General features: G+C 38.8%; 1 protein-coding gene across 1 annotated transcript in view; it reads left to right on the top strand.

Annotated features, from left to right (window-relative positions):
* LCORL (ligand dependent nuclear receptor corepressor like) overlaps positions 1 to 23,070 on the top strand; it is a gene marked incomplete at its 5' end in the record, with an annotated part of 124,635 nt that overhangs the window by 84,907 nt on the left and 16,658 nt on the right. The window lies entirely within an intron of this gene.

Here is a 23,070-nt window from a genome sequence, read left to right as displayed (position 1 = left end):
CCTTGTCCAAAATACACAGTCTGTGATGATGAAAAAGCACCAGATATAATGAAGGGAAAAATCTCCCTGAGTAACTGACTAGCACTTATTACAAACAAATATCAAGGATTGTAACAGACAAGAAAAGAGTGAGGAGGACCAGAGCAGTAGCACAGTGGTAGGGTATTTGTCTTGCACATGGCTGCCCAGGACAGACCTGGGTTTGATCCCCGGTGTCCCATATGGTCCCCCGAGTCTGCCAGGAGCAATTTCTGAGCACAGAGCTAGGAATAACTCCTGAGCATCACCAAATGTGGCCCAAAAACCAAAAAGGAAAGAAAAGAGTGAGGAGCTTCTCTGATAGGAGACTAAGGAAATAGGACAAGTGCAGTGGGGTGGGGGTGGGGGGATTCAGGACTGGATTCCAGAAGAGTCAAATGATAGTAGGGGTAAGTGGGTGAATTCCAAATAATGTCTGTACTTCGATTAGTGATATCCTACCATTGTTAATTCTTGAGCTTTGATAATTTGGCAAGAAAGAACCTGGGGAAAGAATATACAACAAATATACTGCATTACAAACTTTTACATTATCTGAAATTCTAAATTAAACATTTAAGAACAGCATAAAAACCAAACCTTTACTATTCTTAGATGTGTGAAATCTTTTCTTAATTGGGCTTTCTATTATATAATCCTGGTCATGGAAAGAAGCTGAGACTGGGGTTTTGGTTTCTTAAAGAGAAGGGATAATGGCAGGGGTGGCGAACACAGGGCTGAGCCGCTTGCCGCTCCCGGCCAAAATGAATGCGGCTCTTATCATTTTTTTTATGCTGCTTCTGAGGAGAGGGACCTCTGAGGAGATATCTCCAAGCCCGTAGTCCCGCCTCCAGGCTGTGTCATCCCGTCTCCCATTCCTCAGAAACAACTGCATGGGCCAGTGAGCTGGGGGACTCGTGTGTCACATGTTGTGTTACATCTTGCCATTAGTTCTTAGTGTGGAGGACGCAGCACACCTTCACCATCACTGCAGGATTTTTACCCTCACTCAAAATGGCAAAATGCAATATGTGTTTAATATATTATTGTTAAAAGTATATGCTTTTGTGTATCTGTTTTGGCAGGTCACTGCGTGATGTGACTCTCTGACTCTCACAGTTTAAAATTTTGGCTCTTTTTGTTGAATTTGTTCGCCACCCCTGGGTAATGGGTTCTTCACACTGGTTTTCAACATGGTGTAGTGGTAGATTCCATTTTGTATGACCAGTTTTAGTCTGTATTGGTCTAGGTCAGGGGTCTCAAACTCGAGGCCCTCGGGCCATTTGCAGCCCTCCGTACAATATTTTGTGGCCCACGGCTGGCCTTCAAATATCGCAGTATTTGTGATTATTCGCTTACCGAATAATCGCAATAAAAATTGCATTAGTAAGAAAAAAATCGCATTAAACATTTGCATACCCCGAGCAGTTCCGTTCGGGGCATGCAAATGTTTAATGCAATTTTTTGCGATTTTTTTTCTTACTAATGCGATTTTTTTATTGTGAATATTCGGTAAGCGAAATCCCTTAGGCAGCCCTGCCTCACCCCGACTTTGCCTCCTGCGGCCCCCAGGTAAATTGAGTTTGAGACCCCTGGTCTAGATAATAAATAGCTTTATATGATTCTGGAGGGGGTCGAAAAATAGCATGGAGGTGGGGGTGAAGCAAATTGCTTAATTTGCACGCAACTAACCCATTTCTCTCCCTAGAGATGCATATGGTCTCCTGAGCCACTTCCAGTAATGACCATAGGGCAGAGCCAAAAGTAAGCTTTAAGCACCACTAAATATGGCACCAAACAATGACTGCTTATTGTTGACTCTTTCTCTACCATCTGTGCTATTTAAAAGATATTTGACATATAACAAAACTTTGAAAAATAATTTATAAATTATATATAATATATACACACATATATTTAAAGGTACATTCTAAATTTTGTAAATTGGTGAAATCATTCTAAAGTAAAATTTTAATAACTCTACTGAAGATACATCTTAGAAATTGAGTTAGTCTTCAGAGTCTGCAATTTGTCAACCGATTGACCAAAAAAAGTTTAATCTCAAACAGTGCCAATAGGGAAAGTTGTAACCAGGGTGGAACTGGACAATTTCTAACTTTAATGAGGCTCAGTTTATTTCCCTTGGCCATCTCATGCCTTTCAAAGATGGAAATTACTCAGGCAGCAGAAACAGAAAGCCAGTCTATGTCATAAGTGGTAAATGAAGATATTCCGGAAGCTGTGGATTCTGCTAAAAATGCAAGTAGATTATAAGAAATGAAACTGGGAGGTATAGCTAAGGTATAACAAAGGTTTGCTCTTATGATAATGATATGAATTTATATGATACTTGTTTTATCACTGTTTACACTCCCAAAATAATCTTACACTATTGTAAGGGCAGCAATCCTACATTCTTTGTTCCTCGGATGTGGATTCCTCGTTCTGCATAGGCAAATCTGAAATGAAGGCTTAAGAAGCCTGAATCCTTGATTTTTGTATTTATTCTTGACAGTGCACAGGGACAGTGACAGGGACACACAGTAAACCAAAGTGAAAGCAACCTAGTGTCTCATTCTTCATTCTTGCCTACCTTTGAACCAATTAGCTGCTAAGACAACAGGGCGGGAGGGATTCCTTTTTTCTATTAATTCCTTTCAGAGACTGCAAAACGGTATACAAAGAGAGAAAGACCAGTTTGTTTACCTGAGTACTTAATAAATTCTTATTAATTCAGGTAACAAAATTTTGTATAAATGGGTAGTGTGATTAACAAGAGTTAACATTTAAATTAAAATTTTATGTTAAAAAAATAAAATGTTTTTATGTGTAACATTATATGTTTTACTCAGTCAGTGAGTAAACATTTAGTGCTTAGTTTTAAGGAGAATACTAGCATGTTCTGGTTAAGATGCAGTAGATACACAGTAGAGAGAGCAAGCCTTGTGGTTTTAGATTCTCTTGGCCTCTCAAGTGAGTGCCGCAGTCAGGAATGGTGAGGGTAAGAGCCCAATGAAGTTAAGAAATAAGTGATCTTTGCATTATCTTATTTTTGGGGGGGGGCCACACCCGGCGGTGCTCAGGGGTTACTCCTGGCTGTCTGTTCAGAAATAGCTCCTGGCAGGCCCGGGGGACCATATGGGACACCGGGATTCAAACCAACCACCTTTGGTCCTGGATCGGCTGCTTGCAAGGCAAACGCCGCTGTGCTATTTCTCCGGGCCCTGCATTATCATTTTTAGGCCATCTTATTAATTCCTAGAGTGGAACATAAATTTTTCTTCTGTTAGTGTTTAATACACATCTACTTACAACAGTAAAAGGTGATGTACCAACACTCTGCCTCTGTAGCTTTTCCACTAGCTTCTTGATAAACCGTTTTTAAAAGATTGTTAACTGCGGTGTATAGTTTGTTATCTTACTAATCTAACATTCAACCTAATGCCTCCCTCAGCCTACATTTCTGTCTGTTACATTCGCAGTTCGGTAGTCTTCATGAGCTTGTCAGTTCCAGAGAGCAGGACATGTGAATCCTGTAGTATCCCAAAATAGGGCTTTTCACACATAACTGGCTCAGAATAAGAGTTTTTGCAGCTTTCTTTGAGTTTGGCACTACTGTCAAAATAGTGCTTATTTTTAATTCTGTTTCATTTTTGTTTTTTTAGTAATGCCCTAGTTTTTTGGCAATCTTAAAGCTTGTCTGGAAGTTGGTGTCTCTGAGTGACACATTAGTTACGATGGATAGATTCTACAAAAAAAAAAAAAAATACTTATGCCACTCCCAGGCTTAATTCTTGCCCCACTACAGCCTCTGGTATTTACCTCTAAGCTCTGTTGAAGGCGACCATGATTGGAATAAGGCATATTGTTGTGTCATATCAGAGTCACAAGCTAGTTAATAGCCAGCAGAATTGCTGCTGAAGAGGCGGGAATAAATCAAAGACAGTGTTTGATAGGAAACAAATGGAAGTGGAATGATTATTGACAATCTGTGATTTCAGAATCTGCAGACCCCACATATTTTGAGAGACTGCATCCTCAGGCTTCATACATACATACCTACATACATACAGATAGATAGATAGATAGATAGATAGATAGATAGATAGATAGATAGATAGATAGATAGATAGGGTGGGTGGGTGGGTGGTAGGCGGGTAGGCAGGTAGGTAGGTAGCTAGGTAGGTGTACAGGTATCTATAGAGAAAGATAAGTATATCTATTTAGGAATGGCAATTCCTCCCTACTTATATTTCATCCTCTCTTCCGACTTTAGCCCTTTTGACAGAGGGGTATAAAGGCCACACCTGGCAGAGCTTGGGGCTTACTCTTGGTTCTAAATTCAGGAATCATTACTGGTTCAAGGCACCAAATGGAATGCTGAATATCAAACTCAGGCCAGCTGCATACAAGGCAGATGTCTTACTTGCTATTCTTTTCTTTTTTTGGTTTTTGGTTTTTGATCACTCCTGGCATGTTCAGGGGACCATATGGGATGCCGGGATTCAAACCACCGTCCTTCTGCATAAAAGGCAAATGCCTTACCTCCATGCCATCTCTCCGGCCCCTGTCTTACTTGCTATTCTATCATTCTGACTCCAGCACAGAATCTTTATTAGATGGTGATAGACTCTCCAAATTCCATATTTTTTTTTTTTGATTTTTGGGTCATACCCGGCAGCGCTCGGGTTACTCCACCTCTATGCTCAGAAATCGCTTCTGGTAGGCACAGGGGACCATATGGGATGCCAGGATTCGAACCACCGTCCTTCTGCATGAAAAGCAAACGCCTTACCTCCATGCTATCTCTCCAGCCCAAGTTCCATATTTTCAATTCATATTATGGGCAAAGTTCTATACTTCTATACTTAATCTAAACTATTTGGGTTAAGTACATATGATCCATCTTTTGTAAGATCACTTTTTTAAATTATGTGAATTAAGGTGATGGGGAGAAAAAGTTCATTTGAGTTCTGTCCAAATTTAAAGACAAAAAATTGTTTTTTAATATTTAATGCATTGTTTGGTAGTTTTTGTGTTTGGAAAAAGACAGTGTACTGAGATCCTTGCTTACTGGCAGTCAGAAAGTATAGAGTTGTCAAATGTGAGTTGTAATTTGTTTTTTAATAGCTTGATATAGTACCATTTCATTTACCCCCAATGTTGAATTATTGTTGCTCCATAATTCAGCTACCCTGCATTCTGAGATTGTCATGATTATTTACATGTTTATGAAGTGATATAATTTGCATTCAGATTTAGGACCTACGATATATCTTTTCTTCCAGAAGCATCAGTCATGTTATTCAGTAATGAATTAATTCCATTTAAAAAAATGTATCAGCACCAGAGCTATATCTTATGAATAGTGTGGCGCATTTTGTGATTCTTGTAAAAGATCTCTAGTGCCATCTGCTGAATAGTTTTTTAAAGTAAAACATTATATGAAAATCAAAAGAAATTTTTTTCACTGATTTTAATAGGTTATTTCAAGCAGTTTCAGGTTTGCAAGATAATCAAAAATATAACACCTTTTATCATTGTATGTTATATTTGATAAAGTCAGTGAGTCTGCTTTGATACATTTTTTAAATTAGGCCCACAGTTTACGTTGGACTTACTCTTAGTATATCATACCATGCATATATTTTGCCAAATATTTTTGCCAAATATTATATGGACTGGTTTCACTACCTTATACATCCCTTCACCACCTATTCATCTTTTTATCTCATGTTCCCAACCTGAGTCAGACACTGTGTTTTTACTGTTCCTGTAGTCTTGCCTTTTTCACAGTGTCATGTAATTGGAATCAGATATTATGTAACTCTTTCGATTTGCACCTGACACTTAGCAATATGAGTTTCAAGTTTTCTCCAATTTACTTGTTCTCTCTCACTATTTCAGTTAACATTACCCCTTACAGTTAGTTCCATTCAAGTTGTGACAGAAAGTTAGGACTTTATCTCTCCTTATACCTGAAGTATATTTCATTATTGCATGGAATATTTTTAAGTAACCGTAAGACATGAGCTATGTATCAGTGCATTCAGCACTGGATAGAAGAATATCCATTCACCTGAGGACATCTTGTTTGTTTCCAGCTTTTAGCAGTTATGAATATAACCTCTATAAACATGCATATGTGTGAACAAAAACTTTCCACTCTTATAGGTAAATACCTAGGAGTGTAACTCATAAATTCTGTAGTTAGACTATTTAGTTTTGTAAGAAAGTACGAACTATCTTCTAGTGCACAACAGGTGTATAAAGGTATCATAATTGTATTAATTACAGTCCCTATTAACTTAGGACACTGAGCATCTTTTAACTCAGATCTTATGCTCATTTATGCACTTTTTCACGAATTGGATTTTCAGTTTTTATTATTAAGCCTTAAGAGTTAGGTATTGGTCTTAAGACTCATTTATCAGAAAATTTTATGAAATCCATTTTTATGTATCATGCTTTGTTATTTTATCTTTAAAAAATCTTTGTTGAATTCTGCCACTAAGATTTTCCCCCTATGTTACCTTTTAATGGTTTTGTGTTCACATTTACTAGGTGCTCTTTTTGAGTTGATTTTTGTGAAAGATTTTTTGTGTCTAGAGTTTGTTTTACACCTGGTTGTCCTGTTCTACCACATTTTGTTGAAAAGATCAAATTTCTTTGCTCTTTTAAAAATTTAGCCTCTCTCAAATACAGGCAGGGGTGGAGGGGGGGGGGCATTGGTGGTGGGAATGTTGCACTTGTAAAGGAGGCGTATTCTGTTTATGACTGAAACCCAACTACAATCTTGCTTGTAATCGTGGTGCTTAAATAAATATTTTATATAAGAAGATATAAAGATTTTTATAAAAAAAATAAAAGAAAAGAAAGTTAAAAAGTTTATTTGTTGGAATTCTTTCTGGGCTCTCTGTTCTGTACCATTAATGTGTTTTTTATTTTGGTGGGGGCAGAATGAGCCTCACAAGCAGGGCTCAGCGTCCCAGGGGTCACTTCTGGCAATTCTCTGGTAACTGGGTCAGAGATTAATCCAGGAACTCAAAAATTCCATGCTGCTTTTACTCTGCAGTGCCAGCAGTTAGGCCACACCAGCTGCACTCAGGAGCCCCTAAGTCTCTCCACCCAGTGGTGCTCGAGGGGACCCTGGGATTAGACCAGGTATTAATCCAGGCAATAGAATCAAGATTTTAGATGTGTACAGGAGTAATTTGGGGTCTCACTGGTTGACTGGTTTCCTGGGGGTTGACTGCTGCCACCTGCAGCTTGCTTTCAGGAGCCTGCAGTTTGCAATATTTACTATGTTGGTGTTCATGCTGACCCTGGAATGGATGAGTTATCAGTAAGGAGTGGCATACAGGATGCCAGAAAGAGTCAAGGAAAAAGTGCATTTTGGCCGGGGTATTGGGCAGCCTCTTGGATCTTACTGAGCCAGCCAAGCTTCTAGCTTTCTACTGCTTTTCCTACCACTTTTATTAGCCAGAGTGTAATATAAATCACCTAAGGGACAGAATTGACATAAGTAAGGGTACTTGTGCTAATTAACTCAGAAAAGGTGAAAGGAAAAAAGATAAAGTGATTTTTACATGTGTATGACAACAGATATGCACTAACCCATGTACTGTCTCCTTGACTCCGGTATTTCTCTATTTTTTTCTGGATCATATGATCAAGATTGGTGTAGCATAATCTACAGCAATCTGACAGCTTAAATGACCTTTGAAGTCAACAGCGTTGAGTTCTCCAAACACCGTTCTATTCTGCTATTATTTTTGAATAGTTATAGTAATTTTTTTCTGTGTTAATCTGGTCTTTAATATTTGCAAAAACAACATAATTTCTATATGCAAAAATCAACACAGATTTTATCTGTGGGGTCAGATTGTTGGATAATTGGTATTTTGGCATATCGAGTTAGTATCTGTGAACATATCTATACTTTTTTCTCCCATCAGAGTTTTCTAAGTTTCCTCACACAGATCTTAAATACGCTTTGTCGGGTTTCTTACCTACATTTTATATTTTTGAGGGTACTAATGTTAAGTGATACTATATCTCTGTTTCAAATCATTCATGTTCTCTAGTGGCTTATAAAGGAAGATGACTGACTAAATGTGTGAATCTTGTTTCTAGAGTAGAACTTGTTTCTACAATTTTGCTATCATGACTTGTTTGTTCCAGGATTGTTTTTCCTTTTAAAAAAAATTTTATTTAAACACAGTGGTTTACAGATTTCCTCATAATACAGTTCTTTCTGACATTCAATGCTCCAACATCACTTCCACCGTTGTCCCCAGTTTCTCACCCTCCCACAAGTCTGTCCTTTGGCAGATACTTAATTTGCTTAATATTGCTTGTTTTAACTTTATTAAATGGTAATGGAATGATTTAAAAAATTCAGTAAAAGTAAATTTGTGGAAATTGCCATATCTCACAATGGGGTCATTAAGTCATTGTCTGAAGTTTTACTAAGCTGGTTTATTTGTTGTGCTTAGGTAGCATCTATGATAATTTCACATCCAGTTTGGGGTACTTTTACTGGAACGTTGGTATTAAAAAAAATACAGAGGTTGGGGCTGGAGCAATAGCGCAGCAGTAGGGTGTTTACTTGCACACAGCTGACCCAGGCATCCCATATGGTCCCCCAAGCCAGGAGTGATTTCTGAGCCTGTAGCCAGGAGTAACCCCTGAGCATCACTGAGTGTGGGCCCAAAACAAAACAAAAAATAAATGAAGGTATCACATGTCTGCAAATGTGACCTCAAGTTCTAGGAATTCAGACAGTAGCACTAGCCAGATGAGCTGACATTACAGTGGCTGTGGGTCTAGGGTGTGACTCCTGTAGCTTTCAGAAGTATGGAAGGGCTAGAAGAGGCCACCCACTCTAATCCCGAAGGTTTCGGAGAGCTCTGCCCCCAAAGAGCACTCCTGAGTTTTAGATGGTTTTGTATATTTCTTGGGAGATCAGTAGAAAAGCGGTGAAGTTGGGCCATGTGGATGGAGGTTGTGGGATATGTGTCTAGCTGCCAAGGCTTCAACAGGATGGGGGACTTACCCTTCCCGCCTTGCTAGGCATCTCAGATCCATCAGCTGTGAGACCAATGTACCCATGAGTTTTCTCTACTTGGCTTGCCTCTTATTTGAGAGTAAAATGAGTATGGTCTCGCCAGTAAGCTAATATTAGGTACAGTTGTGGATCTTGGGCATGGCTGTCAGAGTTTCCGGAAGTTTGGAGATGCTGTGGGAGGCTGCCTGTCCTAACTCCAAAAAGAACCCAGAGTTTGGGGCAGTTAGAAGTTTCTGCAATCATCTTCAGAAAAGTGGTCAAGTTGGGTTATTGGTGTGACAGCAATTCAGGATTTTATTTTCCAGTATGTTCATATTTTATGTACAAGGAATATGTTTTTGAAACATAGTTTTTAACCCTTCCTTTTTAATGTCCTATTATAGAACACTACCATTACATCAGTGGTACAGGTTAGAGGACATAGTGGCTTTGCTTCACATTTTAGAGGATAGATATTAATACTAACTAGCCATCAATAAGTATCTTAACTCTAGACCTTTTTTTTTTAATAATCTTTATCAAGTTAATGGAGTATCCTCTACTCCTGGCTATAATCATTTGTTATAAATGATTTTTGGATTTTAATTAAATACATTTTTTTTGCAGCAGCAGTTGAGATAATCATCTATTTCTTTGCTTGTCCTATTGATTGATTTTGTTAATTAAAGTGTTGAATTAGCGTTGTAAAAATGAAATAAATCCCTCTTGGTTATTGAATATACTTATTTTCAGAAATTATTAATTCTTAACTAATATTTTAGCGGGAGGGTGTTGCACACGTGGAGTTATTTCTGATTCTGCACTCAGGAATCACTCCTGGTGGTGCTCAGAAAACTATATGGGATCCTGACATTGAATCCAAGTCAGTCTCATGCAAAGCAAGTGCTTTCCTGCTGTTCTATCCTTCTGGCCTTTAATTTGCTAATGACTTGTTGAAGATTTTTCTGCTATTATTGGAGGTAAAAGTTAGTATTCCTACTGCTTTTGTTCTCTGGAAAATAGCATGTTTGGTATAGATATGATTTCTTTTTTAAATGTTTGGTTGGATTCATCAGTGAAACCATTGGGCTTTTTTAATTGCTGATTTCATTTTTAATAAACATAATTCTACTCAGGTTGCCTTGTGTAACTTTTAATAAATTGTTATCAAATGGGGAACCAGAGAGATAGTGCAGGAGGTAAGAGACTTGTCTTGTATGCAGTCGACCCTAGTTTGAATCCCCACTACACATAAAGTCTAGAGTTCTGCCAGGGTTAAATAGTTCCTGAATATGACCTCCTGTGCTCTCTCCAAAAAAATAATGATTGGTGGCTATAAAGTTAATTAATATTACTTTAAATCATTTCAATGTTTCTGAGTTCAGTGGTGATAATTCTCCTCTAAATTTCTGAATTTATGTTTTATGTCATTCATCTTTTTCTTGATATCCTGGCTAACATCTCAGTTTTACTAAGTATCAGGCAACCAGCAGATGCTATTTTTTTTAATGCATCAAATATAAACTCAGGTCTATATTAGAATTAGGGGTTCTTGTGCTGAAAGTGTCCTATCATTTACTGAAATATTTTGAGGAAGAAAAACTTATGAAATCAGATCGATCACCAACTCTTACTTAATATATGTTTACTTTTAATTATTGCCACAGGCTCTTTATAATTTGAGCATTGGAACATAAAAGGTACAACAAAAGGTGACAAAGAAATGCTTCCCCTCCTTCCCAAGATAAACAGCTTTGCCCCAACATGTTTTACTGCTGACATTTGTCATCACTATCCTTTCCTATAGGTACTTAATGCTAAATCCCCAGAAACTATAATGAGATTATAAAAACAATGAAAATGAAAGCATTGTCTATCTCTTATTATTCTATATTTAAACTCTTAAAATTTTTTCCATGAATTTAGAGCTACTAGGACACTGAAATCCTCCACTGTATTATTAAATTTTAAAAGTTTTTGAAAGTACATGTCCTAAGGTACATTAATATGTTTAGATCATTTGGAAATAGCATTCTGAATGTTTTGGTTTTTTTTTTTTTTTTTTTTTTTTTGGTTTTTGGTTTTTGGGCCACACCCGCTGTTGCTCAGGGGTGACTCCTGGCTGTCTGCTCAGAAATAGCTCTTGGCAGGCACGGGGGACCATATGGGACACCGGGATTCGAACCAACCACCTTTGGTCCTGGATCGGCTGCTTGCAAGGCAAACGCCGCTGTGCTATCTCTCCGGGCCCTGAATGTTTATTTTTAAAGGCAATGAATAATTTGTTTTTAAATGAATCACAAAAGAATAATCTGAGGAAAAATTTGTATGATTAAAAATCATCTTGGATATAGAATGGGGAACTTTATAACTGAGAAAAATTTGTTTTTGTTTCTGTATATATAAAAGATGTAAAATATGAAACTTTCATTTAATCATCATTGTGAGCCACGCATATTGATTAGAGGAGTGGAGCCATGAATTCTCAGGTGGTCTGAGTTCTATCCCCCACATTTCTCATGTTCCCTCCCTAACATTATGAAATTTACCCCCAAGACTCTTCAGGACCACAAGGGTAGGTGCCACTGAGAATGTCCCTATGAAAAGAAAAGAAACAATGAAAATGCTATTTTAAGAAGTAACACTTTAGGGGCCGGAGCAGTGGCACAAGTGGTAAAGCATCTGCCTTGCAAGTGCTAGCCTAGGACAGACTGTGGTTCCATCCCCTGGCGTCCCATATAGTCCCCCAAGCCAGGAGTGATTTCTGAGCACATAACCTGGAGTAACCCCTGAGCCTCACCAGATGTGGCCCAAAAATTTTAAAAAAAGGAAAAAAGGAAAGAAATATTACTTTAGAGAACAAGAATAGATCTGTATCCAAAGGGACAGATAATGAGTCGTCGTAGTTTATTGTTAAACGTTTGAGGGACCTGATTCATATAATTCATAAATATAAAAATTAATTTAAAAATCATCTTGGTGGGGCCAGCGAGGTGGCGCTAAAGGTAAGGTGTCTGCCTTGCAAGCGCTAGCCAAGGAAGGACCGCAGTTCGATCCCCCAGCGTCCCATATGGTCCCCCCAAGCCAGGGGCAATTTCTGAGCGCTTAGCCAGTAGTAACCCCTGAGCATCAAATGGGTATGGCCCGAAAAACAAAAATAAATCATCTTGGGTTAGAAGTCTCCAAGTGTCAGTGTACAGTTGAATAATAGATTTAAAAAAATATAGCACACGTATATTGTGAAACGTTACTCAACCTTTCAAAGTAAATCCATTCTGAGATTTATATGCTACATTGAGAAGCTTCTAGGAAATGAACCTAAATGAACACACAATAATATCATTGTCCAAATTTTAGGTTAATAAGTTAAGAGTCACTAGACAGAGAGCCTAGATATTTCCAGGACTTTTAAAAGATATGAGTTATTTTATTGAGAGTTGCCTTGTGCTGTTACACAGGATGAATGAAAGATCAGATATAATGGGGACACCAAAGAGAAATTCTTGCAGATAAGCAGAAATATGAAGTTTGCATAAAAAAATAAATAAAGCAAAAAAAGGGCCCACCCTTATATTGAATAAAATCCTCCAGTTCTATCACCAGAACACTGGAGAGATGCGGGTCTGGAAGCGAATGGTCTGGAGAATAATTCCCACACACGCTTGGAGGAAGAAACAGATTTTTAGGAGTTCCCACAGGTTTGCCCTTTTGCTCTTAAAAAGCAGCCAGTTCCCTGGAGGTCTCTAAATACAAGAGAATGACTTCCCCTTAATCCGAGTATTTAATCTGAGGGAAAATGGCCACACCTGGAGGTGGGATCGATGGTCCCAACACCAATAACACCAATCCAAGGTGATACATTCAAAGATGTTTCCAACCAATGAGTAACAAGGCATAGACTGAGTGAGATAGACTCAGATCAATCCCAGTAATTCCTCACACCTTAAAGAAAATACAGTCAGTTTAGATCTTTTTTTTTTTGGGGGGGGGACACCTGTTTGACGCTCAGGGGTTACTCCTGGCTTCCGGGACCATATGGGATTCCCCGGGATCGAACCGGCGGTCCATCCTACACTAGTGCTTGCAAGGCACTACCTCTAGCGCACCTTCCTGGCCCCTTAGTAAAGATCTTTTAAGGAACAGGCAGCTTTCAGGTTAAAATAAGCAAGCCAGGCTCATTCTCTTGAAGGCTTGCCACGTCTCAACTCAGAATGTGTTCTCTTGGTCCTTTTCCCAGTGGAGAAGCCCATGTTCTCTTGAACATATAACACTCTTGCTCTTCATATTTGCGTATAGGTAAAGCTATTTTACTTTATTTTAAAAAAGAAAACTGTGAAAGACTTGTAATTCACGCTGGTCACAATAAAAATTATTAAAAAAAAAAAAAGAAAGCTCTATGGGTACTTCCAAATAATAACAAAAAACCCAGGTTTTATACATACCAAATTATTCATAATATTTTAATTTATACCTGTAAATTAAAAAATAAAACAAATTAAAATTTTATCAACTTAAAATTCTGTGGGATTTCTGGAATTTAGCTTTATTCCTCTTTATAGTGTAGGTATTATCAGCCTCACAGTAATTTTTTCTTTTATTGTAAGCAAACTGATTTTTTTCCTCCTTCAGATTTTCTGGTGGGTGGGTTATACTCAGCAATACTCATTTCACTCCTGGTTCTGCTCTCAGGAATTATTCCTGGCAGTGTTTGGGGAGCCATATGGGATGCTAAAGATGGAGCCCAGGTTGGCCACATGCAAGGCAAGTGCCTTCCCTCCTGTACTATCACTCCAGCACCACATTTACTTATTTTATTGGTTTTGGGAGCCAGACTCAGTGATGCTCAGGGCTCACTCCTGGCTTGATACTCAGCAATTATATTGGCAGTACTCCATGATAGGATGCCAGGGATCAAACCTTGGTTGGAGTGTGGCAACTCAGATGGTACTATCTCAGATGGTACTAACTCAGACTGTACTAATCAATCCATCTCTAATAAGAAATGGGTTTTGTTTTGTTTTGTTTAGGGGACATACTGGCAATACTCAGGTTACGCCTGCCTCTGCACTCAGAAATTATTTCTTGATGGACTCCAGGATGGAAATGCATCAACCTCTCAAAGCAAGCATCCTATCTGCTGTATTATTGCTCTGGCCTCTTTCTGAGCTTTATTAAGACACTGTTATTTTCAAAGTGTTCGTAGAGTTGCTTCAAACATATGATGTTCCAACACCAATTCCACCAACACCAGTATCTGCTTCCCTCCACCAATGTCTCAGGTTCCCTCCCTCCCATTCCTCAGCCTGTTCTATTGGTAGACATAGAGTAAACTTTAATTCTTACAAAGCTTAGTTCGAGGCTAAGTAAATCCCCAAGATTTTGCCCATCGATGAAGCCCAGTATCAATTTTCCAATATGTGTTAGAATCTAGATAATAGAGTATTCTTGAAGTATTCATTTCATTTTTTGCTACTATATCCCTTTATTCTCTTCTGCCTTGTAATCTCATATGATAGATCTACTATACATCTTTATGGGCTTTCCTTTGTATGTAAGTTCCATTTATTGATCTTGCTACTCTCACAGTTCCATCTCCATCTTTGGACTTTGTCATGTCTTGACGTTTTTCTGTTTGGGTCTATTTTTACTGGAACCTTCGGGCCTCTTGGTTCTTGTTACACATTCTGGCTGCATATATTTTTCAACTGTGGGAAATTCTTACTGATGATCTACTTCATTACTATTTCTTCATCGCATTTGCCTTCTTGTTCTTGAAATTTCAATGATCGTTATTATTATTCCTCCTGATCTCATTTCACAGTCTTCTGATATGTTGTGCATTTCTTTTGGGGGGGGGGATGGGGAGTCACACCCGGCAGCACTCAGAAGTTACTCCTGGCTTTGTCCTCAGAAGTTACTCCTGGCAGGCTTGGAGGACCGTCCATATGGGATGCCGGGATTCCAACCGAGGTCTGTCCTGTGGACTGTGTGCAAGGCAAATGTCCTACCGCTGTTCTATCACTCAGGCCCCATTTTGTGCATTTCTTTTTAGGCTACTTTCCACCTTCTGCTGTTTCCTTGGTGGTTTCCTCTTTCTCACTTTGAAGTCCCTTGATCTTTTTCTCAGCCTCTGTTGTTCTGCTATTCAAAGCTTCTGTTGAGTCCTGTGCCCCACCCCCACCCCTAGCCAGGAGCGATTTCTGAGCACATAGCCAGAAATAACAACCCCTGAGTGTCACTGGGTATGACCCAAAAAACAGAAAACAAAACAAAAAAAGCTTCTGTTGAGTTCTTTATATCAGCCACAGAGCCAGGAGTATCTCCTGAACACTGCTGGGTATGACCCAGAAAACAAACAAACAAAAAAATTAAAACACACAGAAGATACTCGTCAAAATGTTTGCATTCTAAAATCAAGAAATTGAGTGTTTTAAAGATTCTGCTCAGGGGCAGGAGCAATAGCATCGTGGGTATGACGTTTGCCCTGCATGTGGCTGACCCAGGTTAGATCTCATATGGTCCCCTGAGCTTGTCAGAAGTAATTTCTGAGCACAGAGCTAGTAGAAATCCCTGAGCACCACTGGGTATGCCCCCCCCCTCATATTTTGCTCATTGTTAAAATGTTTGAAAATTTATATTTTGAATTTTATTTTTTCCTGATAGAACTTGTTACAAAAGATCTGTGTTGCATAAAATTAATTGGGCTATTTCTTGTTCAAATTATGTGATAGGCACTGGTTAAGTTCTCTTTGTACTTTGGCCCAATTAATCTATCGTTGTCCATGTGGGCACTACTATCTCCAGGAAATGCCGATTTGATTTAAGGGTTCCTCATAGGGCTGAGTACTATTGTGTGGATGGTGGGCTCCTTTTGTTTGTTAACTTTAAAATGGTAAAATTGGGGTCAAAGAGATAGTACCGCAGGTCAGGTGCATGCCTTGCACACAACTGATCCAGGTTTGATCCCTCAAACTCAATTTGGTTCCTCCAAGCACTGCAAAAACTTGACTCCTGAGCACAGAGCCAATAATAAATTTTAAGCACTCGTTATTATGCCTCCGAACCCCCCAGAATAAAAGGTTAATTTAAAGGAAATGCTTCTTTCTGGGCCAGAGCAGTGGCAAAAGCAGTAGGGCTTAATTTCCTGGTGTCCTATATGGTCCCCCCAAGCCAGGAGCGATTTTTGAGCGCTAGCCAGGAGTAACCCCTGAGCATCACCGGGTGTGGCCCAAAAAGCCAAAAGAAAGAAAGAGAGAGGGGGGGGAGGGAGGGAGGGAGGGAGAGAGAGAGAGAGAGAGAGAGAGAGAGAGAGAGAGGGAGGGAGAGAGAGAGAGAGAGAGAGAGAGAGAGAGAGAGAGAGAGAGAGAAAGAAAGAAAGAAAGAAAGAAAGAAAGAAAGAAAGAAAGAAAGAAAGAAAGAAAGAAAGAAAGAAAGAAAGAAAGAAAGAAAGAAAGAAAGAAAGAAAGAAAGAAAGAAAGAAAGAAAGAGAAAAAAGCTTCAATGCAATAAAAAGGGAAAAGAATAAAGTTTTCCACCTGCAATATGAACACTCTCAGGTATAGATAACTTTAGGGTACAAGGAAAGCAAAATTATAGAATTTCTAAATAATACTGGTGAAAAGTTGTAGAATCCAGGGTATATATATTTTTTAATCTCTTAGGGTATATAATTTAAAAGTGATTAGGAAAGATATATTCTTAAATATTTAATCAATAAAATGTAAAGAATAAGTTCTAATTTTCTTTAAAAACTAGGGAAAGATAAAGTAAATTAGAATAAAAACTAAGGAAAGGGGGCCGGAGAGGTGGCGCTAGAGGTAAGGTGTCTGCCTTGCAAGCGCTAGCCAAGGAAGGACTGCGGTTCGGTTCTCCGGAGTTCCATATGGTCCCCCCCAAGCAATTTCTGAGCGCTTAGCCAGGAGTGACCCCTGAGCATCAAACGGGTGTGCCCCCCCAAAAACAAAACAAACAAACAAAAAAAAACTAAGGAAAAAAATAACCACAACAAAAGCAAAAAATCATGAAATATACAGGTTACGCAAAATTCTGTTTTGTTTTGTTTTGGGTCAAAAGCTCAGGTGTTAACTCCCGGCTCTGTGCTCAGAAATCACTACTGGAGCTGGAGAGATAACACGGCGGTAGGGCATTTGCCTTGCACACAACCAACCCAGGATGGGCAGTGATTCAAATCCCAGCATCCTATATGGTTCCCCGAGCCTGCCAGGAGCAATTTCTGAGCTCAGAACCAGGAGTAACCCCTGAGTGCCACCAAGTGTGACCCAAAAATCAAAAAAAAAAAAAAAAAGGAAAAAAAGAAATTCCTCCTGGCAGCTTCAGGGGAGCATATGGGATGCCGGGGATCAGGGACTGAACCTGGGTCAGCCACTTGCAAGCAAACACCCTTCCTGCCATGCTAACACCCAGGTCCCTAAAATTGTATTTTGTACAATTAAATGACATATGGATAATTAACTAGACCTGGTTCAACTAAGTTGTCATAGAAATGATAAAAAGTATCACAATACTTCAACATATATAAGAAATATAAGGTTACACATATATTTAAAATATTCTTAACCTATACAGATCCCTGCCCTGTAAGTTTCTCTAAAACGTAAATAATTGAAAGTTCCAAATTTTTAAAAACCCAAGTATGGTATTGATCTACATCAGTGGGGCCCAAGTATTATTTGGCTCAATGTTCCCTTTTCAGAAAAGAATGACTAAATGCTGTCCTGGAAGTCAACCTTCTTAAGGGGAACAAACAGAATCACACCCCCAGTTACACCCAAGGCTACTACTACTACTTTGTGGATCATTCGAACACTGCACAACAGTGGGGTTGAGAAGGTATAGCCTGCCTTGGGAAACTAAACCAGCTGATAATTCGCAAATACGCATAACAAGAGAGCAATCAGTACAAACATGAAGCAATTGCATACTACATTAATAAGGTGACAGCTGGTCAAGTGAGATTTATTTCTGTGATGCTAGAATGGTTCCATTATCAGAAGCCATTTTTATATTATTTTTTATGAATATAATTCAGTTAATAGTCAATAATCCAAGGAGAAAAAAGTTCTTATTTCACTGATGCTGAACAAAACTTAATGTGTATTCCTGATATGCATTTATTTATAAAGCATTATAATATATATTCCCTAATTTGTATATATGTGTACACGCCTACCTATGTACTGGGGTCTTAACCAAGGACCTAATATATGAAAGGAGCTTCATTCCCAGCCAATGTTCCTGATTCGAAACTGTGAGTCTCTTGCATGGAAACAGTGGTACCATGTCCTCAAAGTGTAACAGAATAGGACTCTGCTGTCTCTACTTAACTTTGTGATGGAGCCTTGTGTTCATGCAATCAGGCAAGCAAACTTAGATGCATAAGACTTGGAAAAAAAATACTAGCTCTAGTTGCAAGATGTAATAGAAAACTCAGATCATTAATGGTAGAACTAACTCAAAAGAATTTTATTGTGTCAAGATTGAAAGTTTTAAGATAAAAAATGAGCACACAAAATGATAGGCCATTTACAATGCTTTAAAAAATACAGCTTTATACATGAGTAAACAAGCATGCAGATAATTTCAATTTCCTTGTTGGTATAATTATATGGGATCTCTGTAGAAAGCATACCCAACTTCTACTTGGAACTAGTATTTAGAAATATAAAACTGCAAGAATATGGGCCGGAGAGATAGCATGGAGGTAAGGCGTTTGCCTTTCATGCAGGAGGTCATCGGTTCGAATCCCGGCGTCCCATATGGTCCCCCGTGCCTGCCAGGAGCAATTTCTGAGCCTGGAGCCAGGAATAACCCCTGAGCACTGCCGGGTGTGACCCAAAAACCAAAAAAAAAAAAAAAAAAAAACTGCAAGAATATATTTGGGTTTGGGACCATGCCCGGTGGTGTTCAGATCTTACTCCTGGTTCTTCACTCAGGGATCGATCATTCCTAGCAGACTCGGAATCATGTGGGATGTCAAGGATTGAACCTGGGTCAGCCGTGTTCAATACAAGTGCCCTCTCTTCTGTACTATCTCTCTGAGCATAGATTGTACTATCTCCCAAGCATAGATCTCTTTTTAAAAAGAGCTGGTGGCAGGGTGTTTACTTTGCATGCGGCCAACCCAGAATGGACCCAATTTCCTCCCCTGCATCCCATATGGTCCCCTGAGCCTGGCAGGAGCAATTTTTGAGCGCAGAGCCAGGATTAACCCCCTGACCATCACTGGGTGTGACCCAAAATAAAAAATAAATAAATAAATAAGTAAAAATAAAAAGAGCTGGTAAAATAGCAGGAACTAATTGTCAAAATTTGTAACATTAAAACAGTGGTAGGGGCATTTAATTGTGAAAGAAATTTCACTGAGAAATAAGAAACCCAGATACCTAGGGAAATTTACATGTGATGAAGTAGCATTTCTGTTGATAAGGAAATGATTAACTGTTGAGTGAGTGGTTTGGGAAAAGTTGGCAAAGCAATTGGAAAAGGTAAAAATTAGATCATACTTCATATGTAGACTGGAATAAGTTTCAAACAGAATAAAAAATACAAGTATTAAATAATGTAACTGTGTATTGCTGCAAATATTGATGGCTTCTGTTAAATCCCGCTGTAGGGCAGAGGCTTTTAATTTAATATTAAAATCCAAATGCAGCGAAATAAAGATTAATTACATTTAAATAACATGTGGACCGGAGAGATAGCACAGCAGTAGGGCGTTTGCCTTGTACGAAGCCGATCAGGTCAGACAGTGGTTTGAATTCCATATGGTCCCCCAGGAGTAACCCATGAACACTGCTGGTTGTGACCCAAAAACCAAAAAAATAAATGAATAAATAAGTAAGTAAATAAATAAACAAATAATATGCTATTTTAGGGGCCAGAGAAATAGCACAGTGGTGGGGCCTGTGACCAACCTGGACAGACCCATTTTGATTCCTGTTATCCTGAATGGTCCCTGAACTTGCCAGGGGAGATTTCTGAGCAGAGAGCCAGGAGTAATTCCTGAGCATCGCTGGTGTGGCTTAAAAACCAATCAATTAATAAACTGCTTTAAAAAATAACATGGCTATTTTAAAGAATAAATAGCCTGCGGGCCAGAATTGATAGCACAGCGGATAGGGCGTTTGCCTTGCACATGACCAAATTGGATTCCACCCCCAGCATCTCATATGGTCCCCCAAACCTGCTAGGAGTAATTCCTTAGTCCCACCGAGTATGGCCCAAAACCAAAAAATAATATGTCCCAAAATAAATGCCCATATTCAGTGTTGAAAGGCCAACTAACGAGAAGCAAATACTTGTGTATGATAAAGACTTGATCTTTAAATAGACATTTCTCTTAAAGAGCAAAAGACTAATGTTCAGTGAAAAGGGGGCAGAAGGCATGGGTAATGTTACACAAAATTCTAAGGTGCTCTTATTCCGTATGTTTGTGTGTGTGTGTGTGTGTGTGTGTGTGTGTGTGTGTGTGTGTGTGTGTGTATGTGTGTTTTTAATGGTGAATTCCTGCAGTTAGCCACTGTATGGATGGAACTGGAGGGAATAGTGTTGAGAGAACTGGCTCATGAGAGGGACAGATGTAGAATGTTCTCTCTCCTGTGTGGGATATCACAGAGAAAAGGCCACTCCCTGTAATACTGAGCCCAGCTTTGCTGGCTGGCTTAATGCTAGGTCCTCACCATTGGTGTTCCTGAGACCCATCTGAGGGCCACCAGGGCTTTCTCTCACAATGCTTGCAGGGCTACGCAAGTGCCCGAAATTGAACTCAAGGTCTGTGCATGCCAGGCACTTGCTCCAGCTTTTTGAGCTATGTCCCTAGTCTCAAAGGAATTCTTTTAAAATAAAAAAAATAACGGCTTTCAATGCATTTGTCTTTGGAGAATGGAAGGAGTATCACATGAAATGTATAGGGAGTCAAACCCTTGCTTGTGGTACAAGGATTGCCCTAGAGTAGTGCTTCTCAAATAGTGGGGCGCCCCCGCAGGGGGGGGGGACGAGGCTCCATAAAGGGGGGCACATTTGACCTCAGCAAACATTGTCATAACAATCTAAGCCCTGTGTTTATGTCTCTGTATGTCTCTGGAGCTGAGAGTTGCTGTGTCCTGCTTCAAACCTTTCTTCGAAAAGTTATGCATTGCAAAACGTGCTCATTGTAGCCATTAATCCAGACATCACCTCTGATTAAAAAATTAGCTCAAATTATTTTATATATTTTTGTTTTGCAGGTTAAAGTTTATTTTTAATAAAGATACTATTTACAGTCGTGGAGGGGGCGCTAAAAATGTTTTCTTCCTGGGGGTGTGTGACAGAAAATAATTGAGAAACACTGCCCTAGAGGATCTTGTGGGGTGATTCCAGGAATCCATCTCAGGGTCCACACATGGAAGGCAGCGTTTTTATCACCAAACCCCATGGCCCTAAATTGAGGATTCAGAACTTTTCATGTTGGTAAATCATGTGCAATATTACTTGTGCAATATTATAAGGATTCTTCATCTTATTCTGCCTCATATTTCTATATCTTCCTACAAATTGAGAGGGGAAAAAGTGGATGGTATCAGGGGCAAAGCAGGCTTTGAGTAGAAATAAAAAATGACCAGACCTAAATACCCAACCCAAAGTTAACCAGTAAATTCAAGAGACCCAAACTACAATAAGCTATTTACAAAAGGGACCTGTTACATAGCAATCTAGGGGACTAAGGGCAGGGGTATGGGATTATGCTGGGAGCTATGGAAGAAGAAGGTCAATACTAGTAGTGGAAATTGTCCTAATTCACTGTCACTATGTACCTTAAATATAACTGAAAGACTTGTAATTCACATTGGTCTCAATAAAAATTATTTAAAAAATATTATAAGAATTCTGAACTGGGGCCGGAGAGATAGCATGGAGGTAAAGTGTTTGCCTTTCATGGAGAAGAACAGTGGTTCGAATTCTGTCATCCCATATGGTCCCCTGTGCCTGCCAGGGGCGATTTCTGAGCATAGAGCCAGGAGTAACCCCTGAGCACTGCCGGGTGTGACCCAAAAACCAAAAAGAAAAAAAAAAAAAGGATTCTGAACTTAGAAAGTATGACATGAGTTTAGAAATTAATTTCTTTTTCCAGTTAATATTTTTGTTATTTTACATCATGATTATAAATGTAAACTGCTTTTGCTTTATTATGTAATCAAATCCTATTTTGATTTTCAATTCTGTTCTTTCTGATTTTATAAACAAATTAAAATCCAGAACATCTGCCGAGAGTGATTCTTGAGTGCAGAGCCAGGAACAAGCCCTGTACACTTCTGGGGGCAGCCCAAAAACAAAACACTAAAAATTTAGACAGGATGTATATATAATTTAAGTTCATAAAGACAACTAAAATTTTCATCTGTGTTTTACTGGAATTTTTTGTGGGCCTCATATATGAAATAAAAGCTCTATCACTGAGCCATAATCCATAACCTCAAAAAACATTTTTTAATTACTTAGAATCTCAGACAAGTTTTAAGCATCATTAAATGCTAATTTCATTATAGATGAACTCATGCTAGAATTGAGGGCTGATCAAAGTACTCAGTAATACTAGTGCCTCATCTATAGGAGGATATTAACAAATTCATCAATTGCATGCTGAAACACTAAAGTGTGAAATGGAATTCTAGATAATCTACTTTCAGTTTTTCTGAAAACAAACACTGGAAAAAAGAAAGTGAATGTGGTAGATTACTGACAATTCTTGGACACAACAAATAATTATCAGTGAAGCACGTAAATGAAAAAACGAGAGTCAGAGTGGAGGCCAAGAAGATAATACAATGGATTGTACTCGCTGACAATCCCTAGCAACCCTTATGCCCCCCCCCCTCAGGGATTAATCCCCTACAAGCAATCCCTGAGCACAAAGCAAGGAGTACTTGCTCCTTAGCATCACCAAGATGAGACTCTCAAAAATTAATTAATTAAAAGTTGAAAGAAAAGTCTTCAATGGCATTAAT

This window comes from Suncus etruscus, chromosome 16 (assembly GCF_024139225.1).
Source record: "Suncus etruscus isolate mSunEtr1 chromosome 16, mSunEtr1.pri.cur, whole genome shotgun sequence".
NCBI classification, from domain to species: Eukaryota; Metazoa; Chordata; class Mammalia; order Eulipotyphla; family Soricidae; genus Suncus; species Suncus etruscus.
Note: the sequence above shows the minus strand (reverse complement) of the source record. Positions and strands in the feature narration are given on the sequence as shown.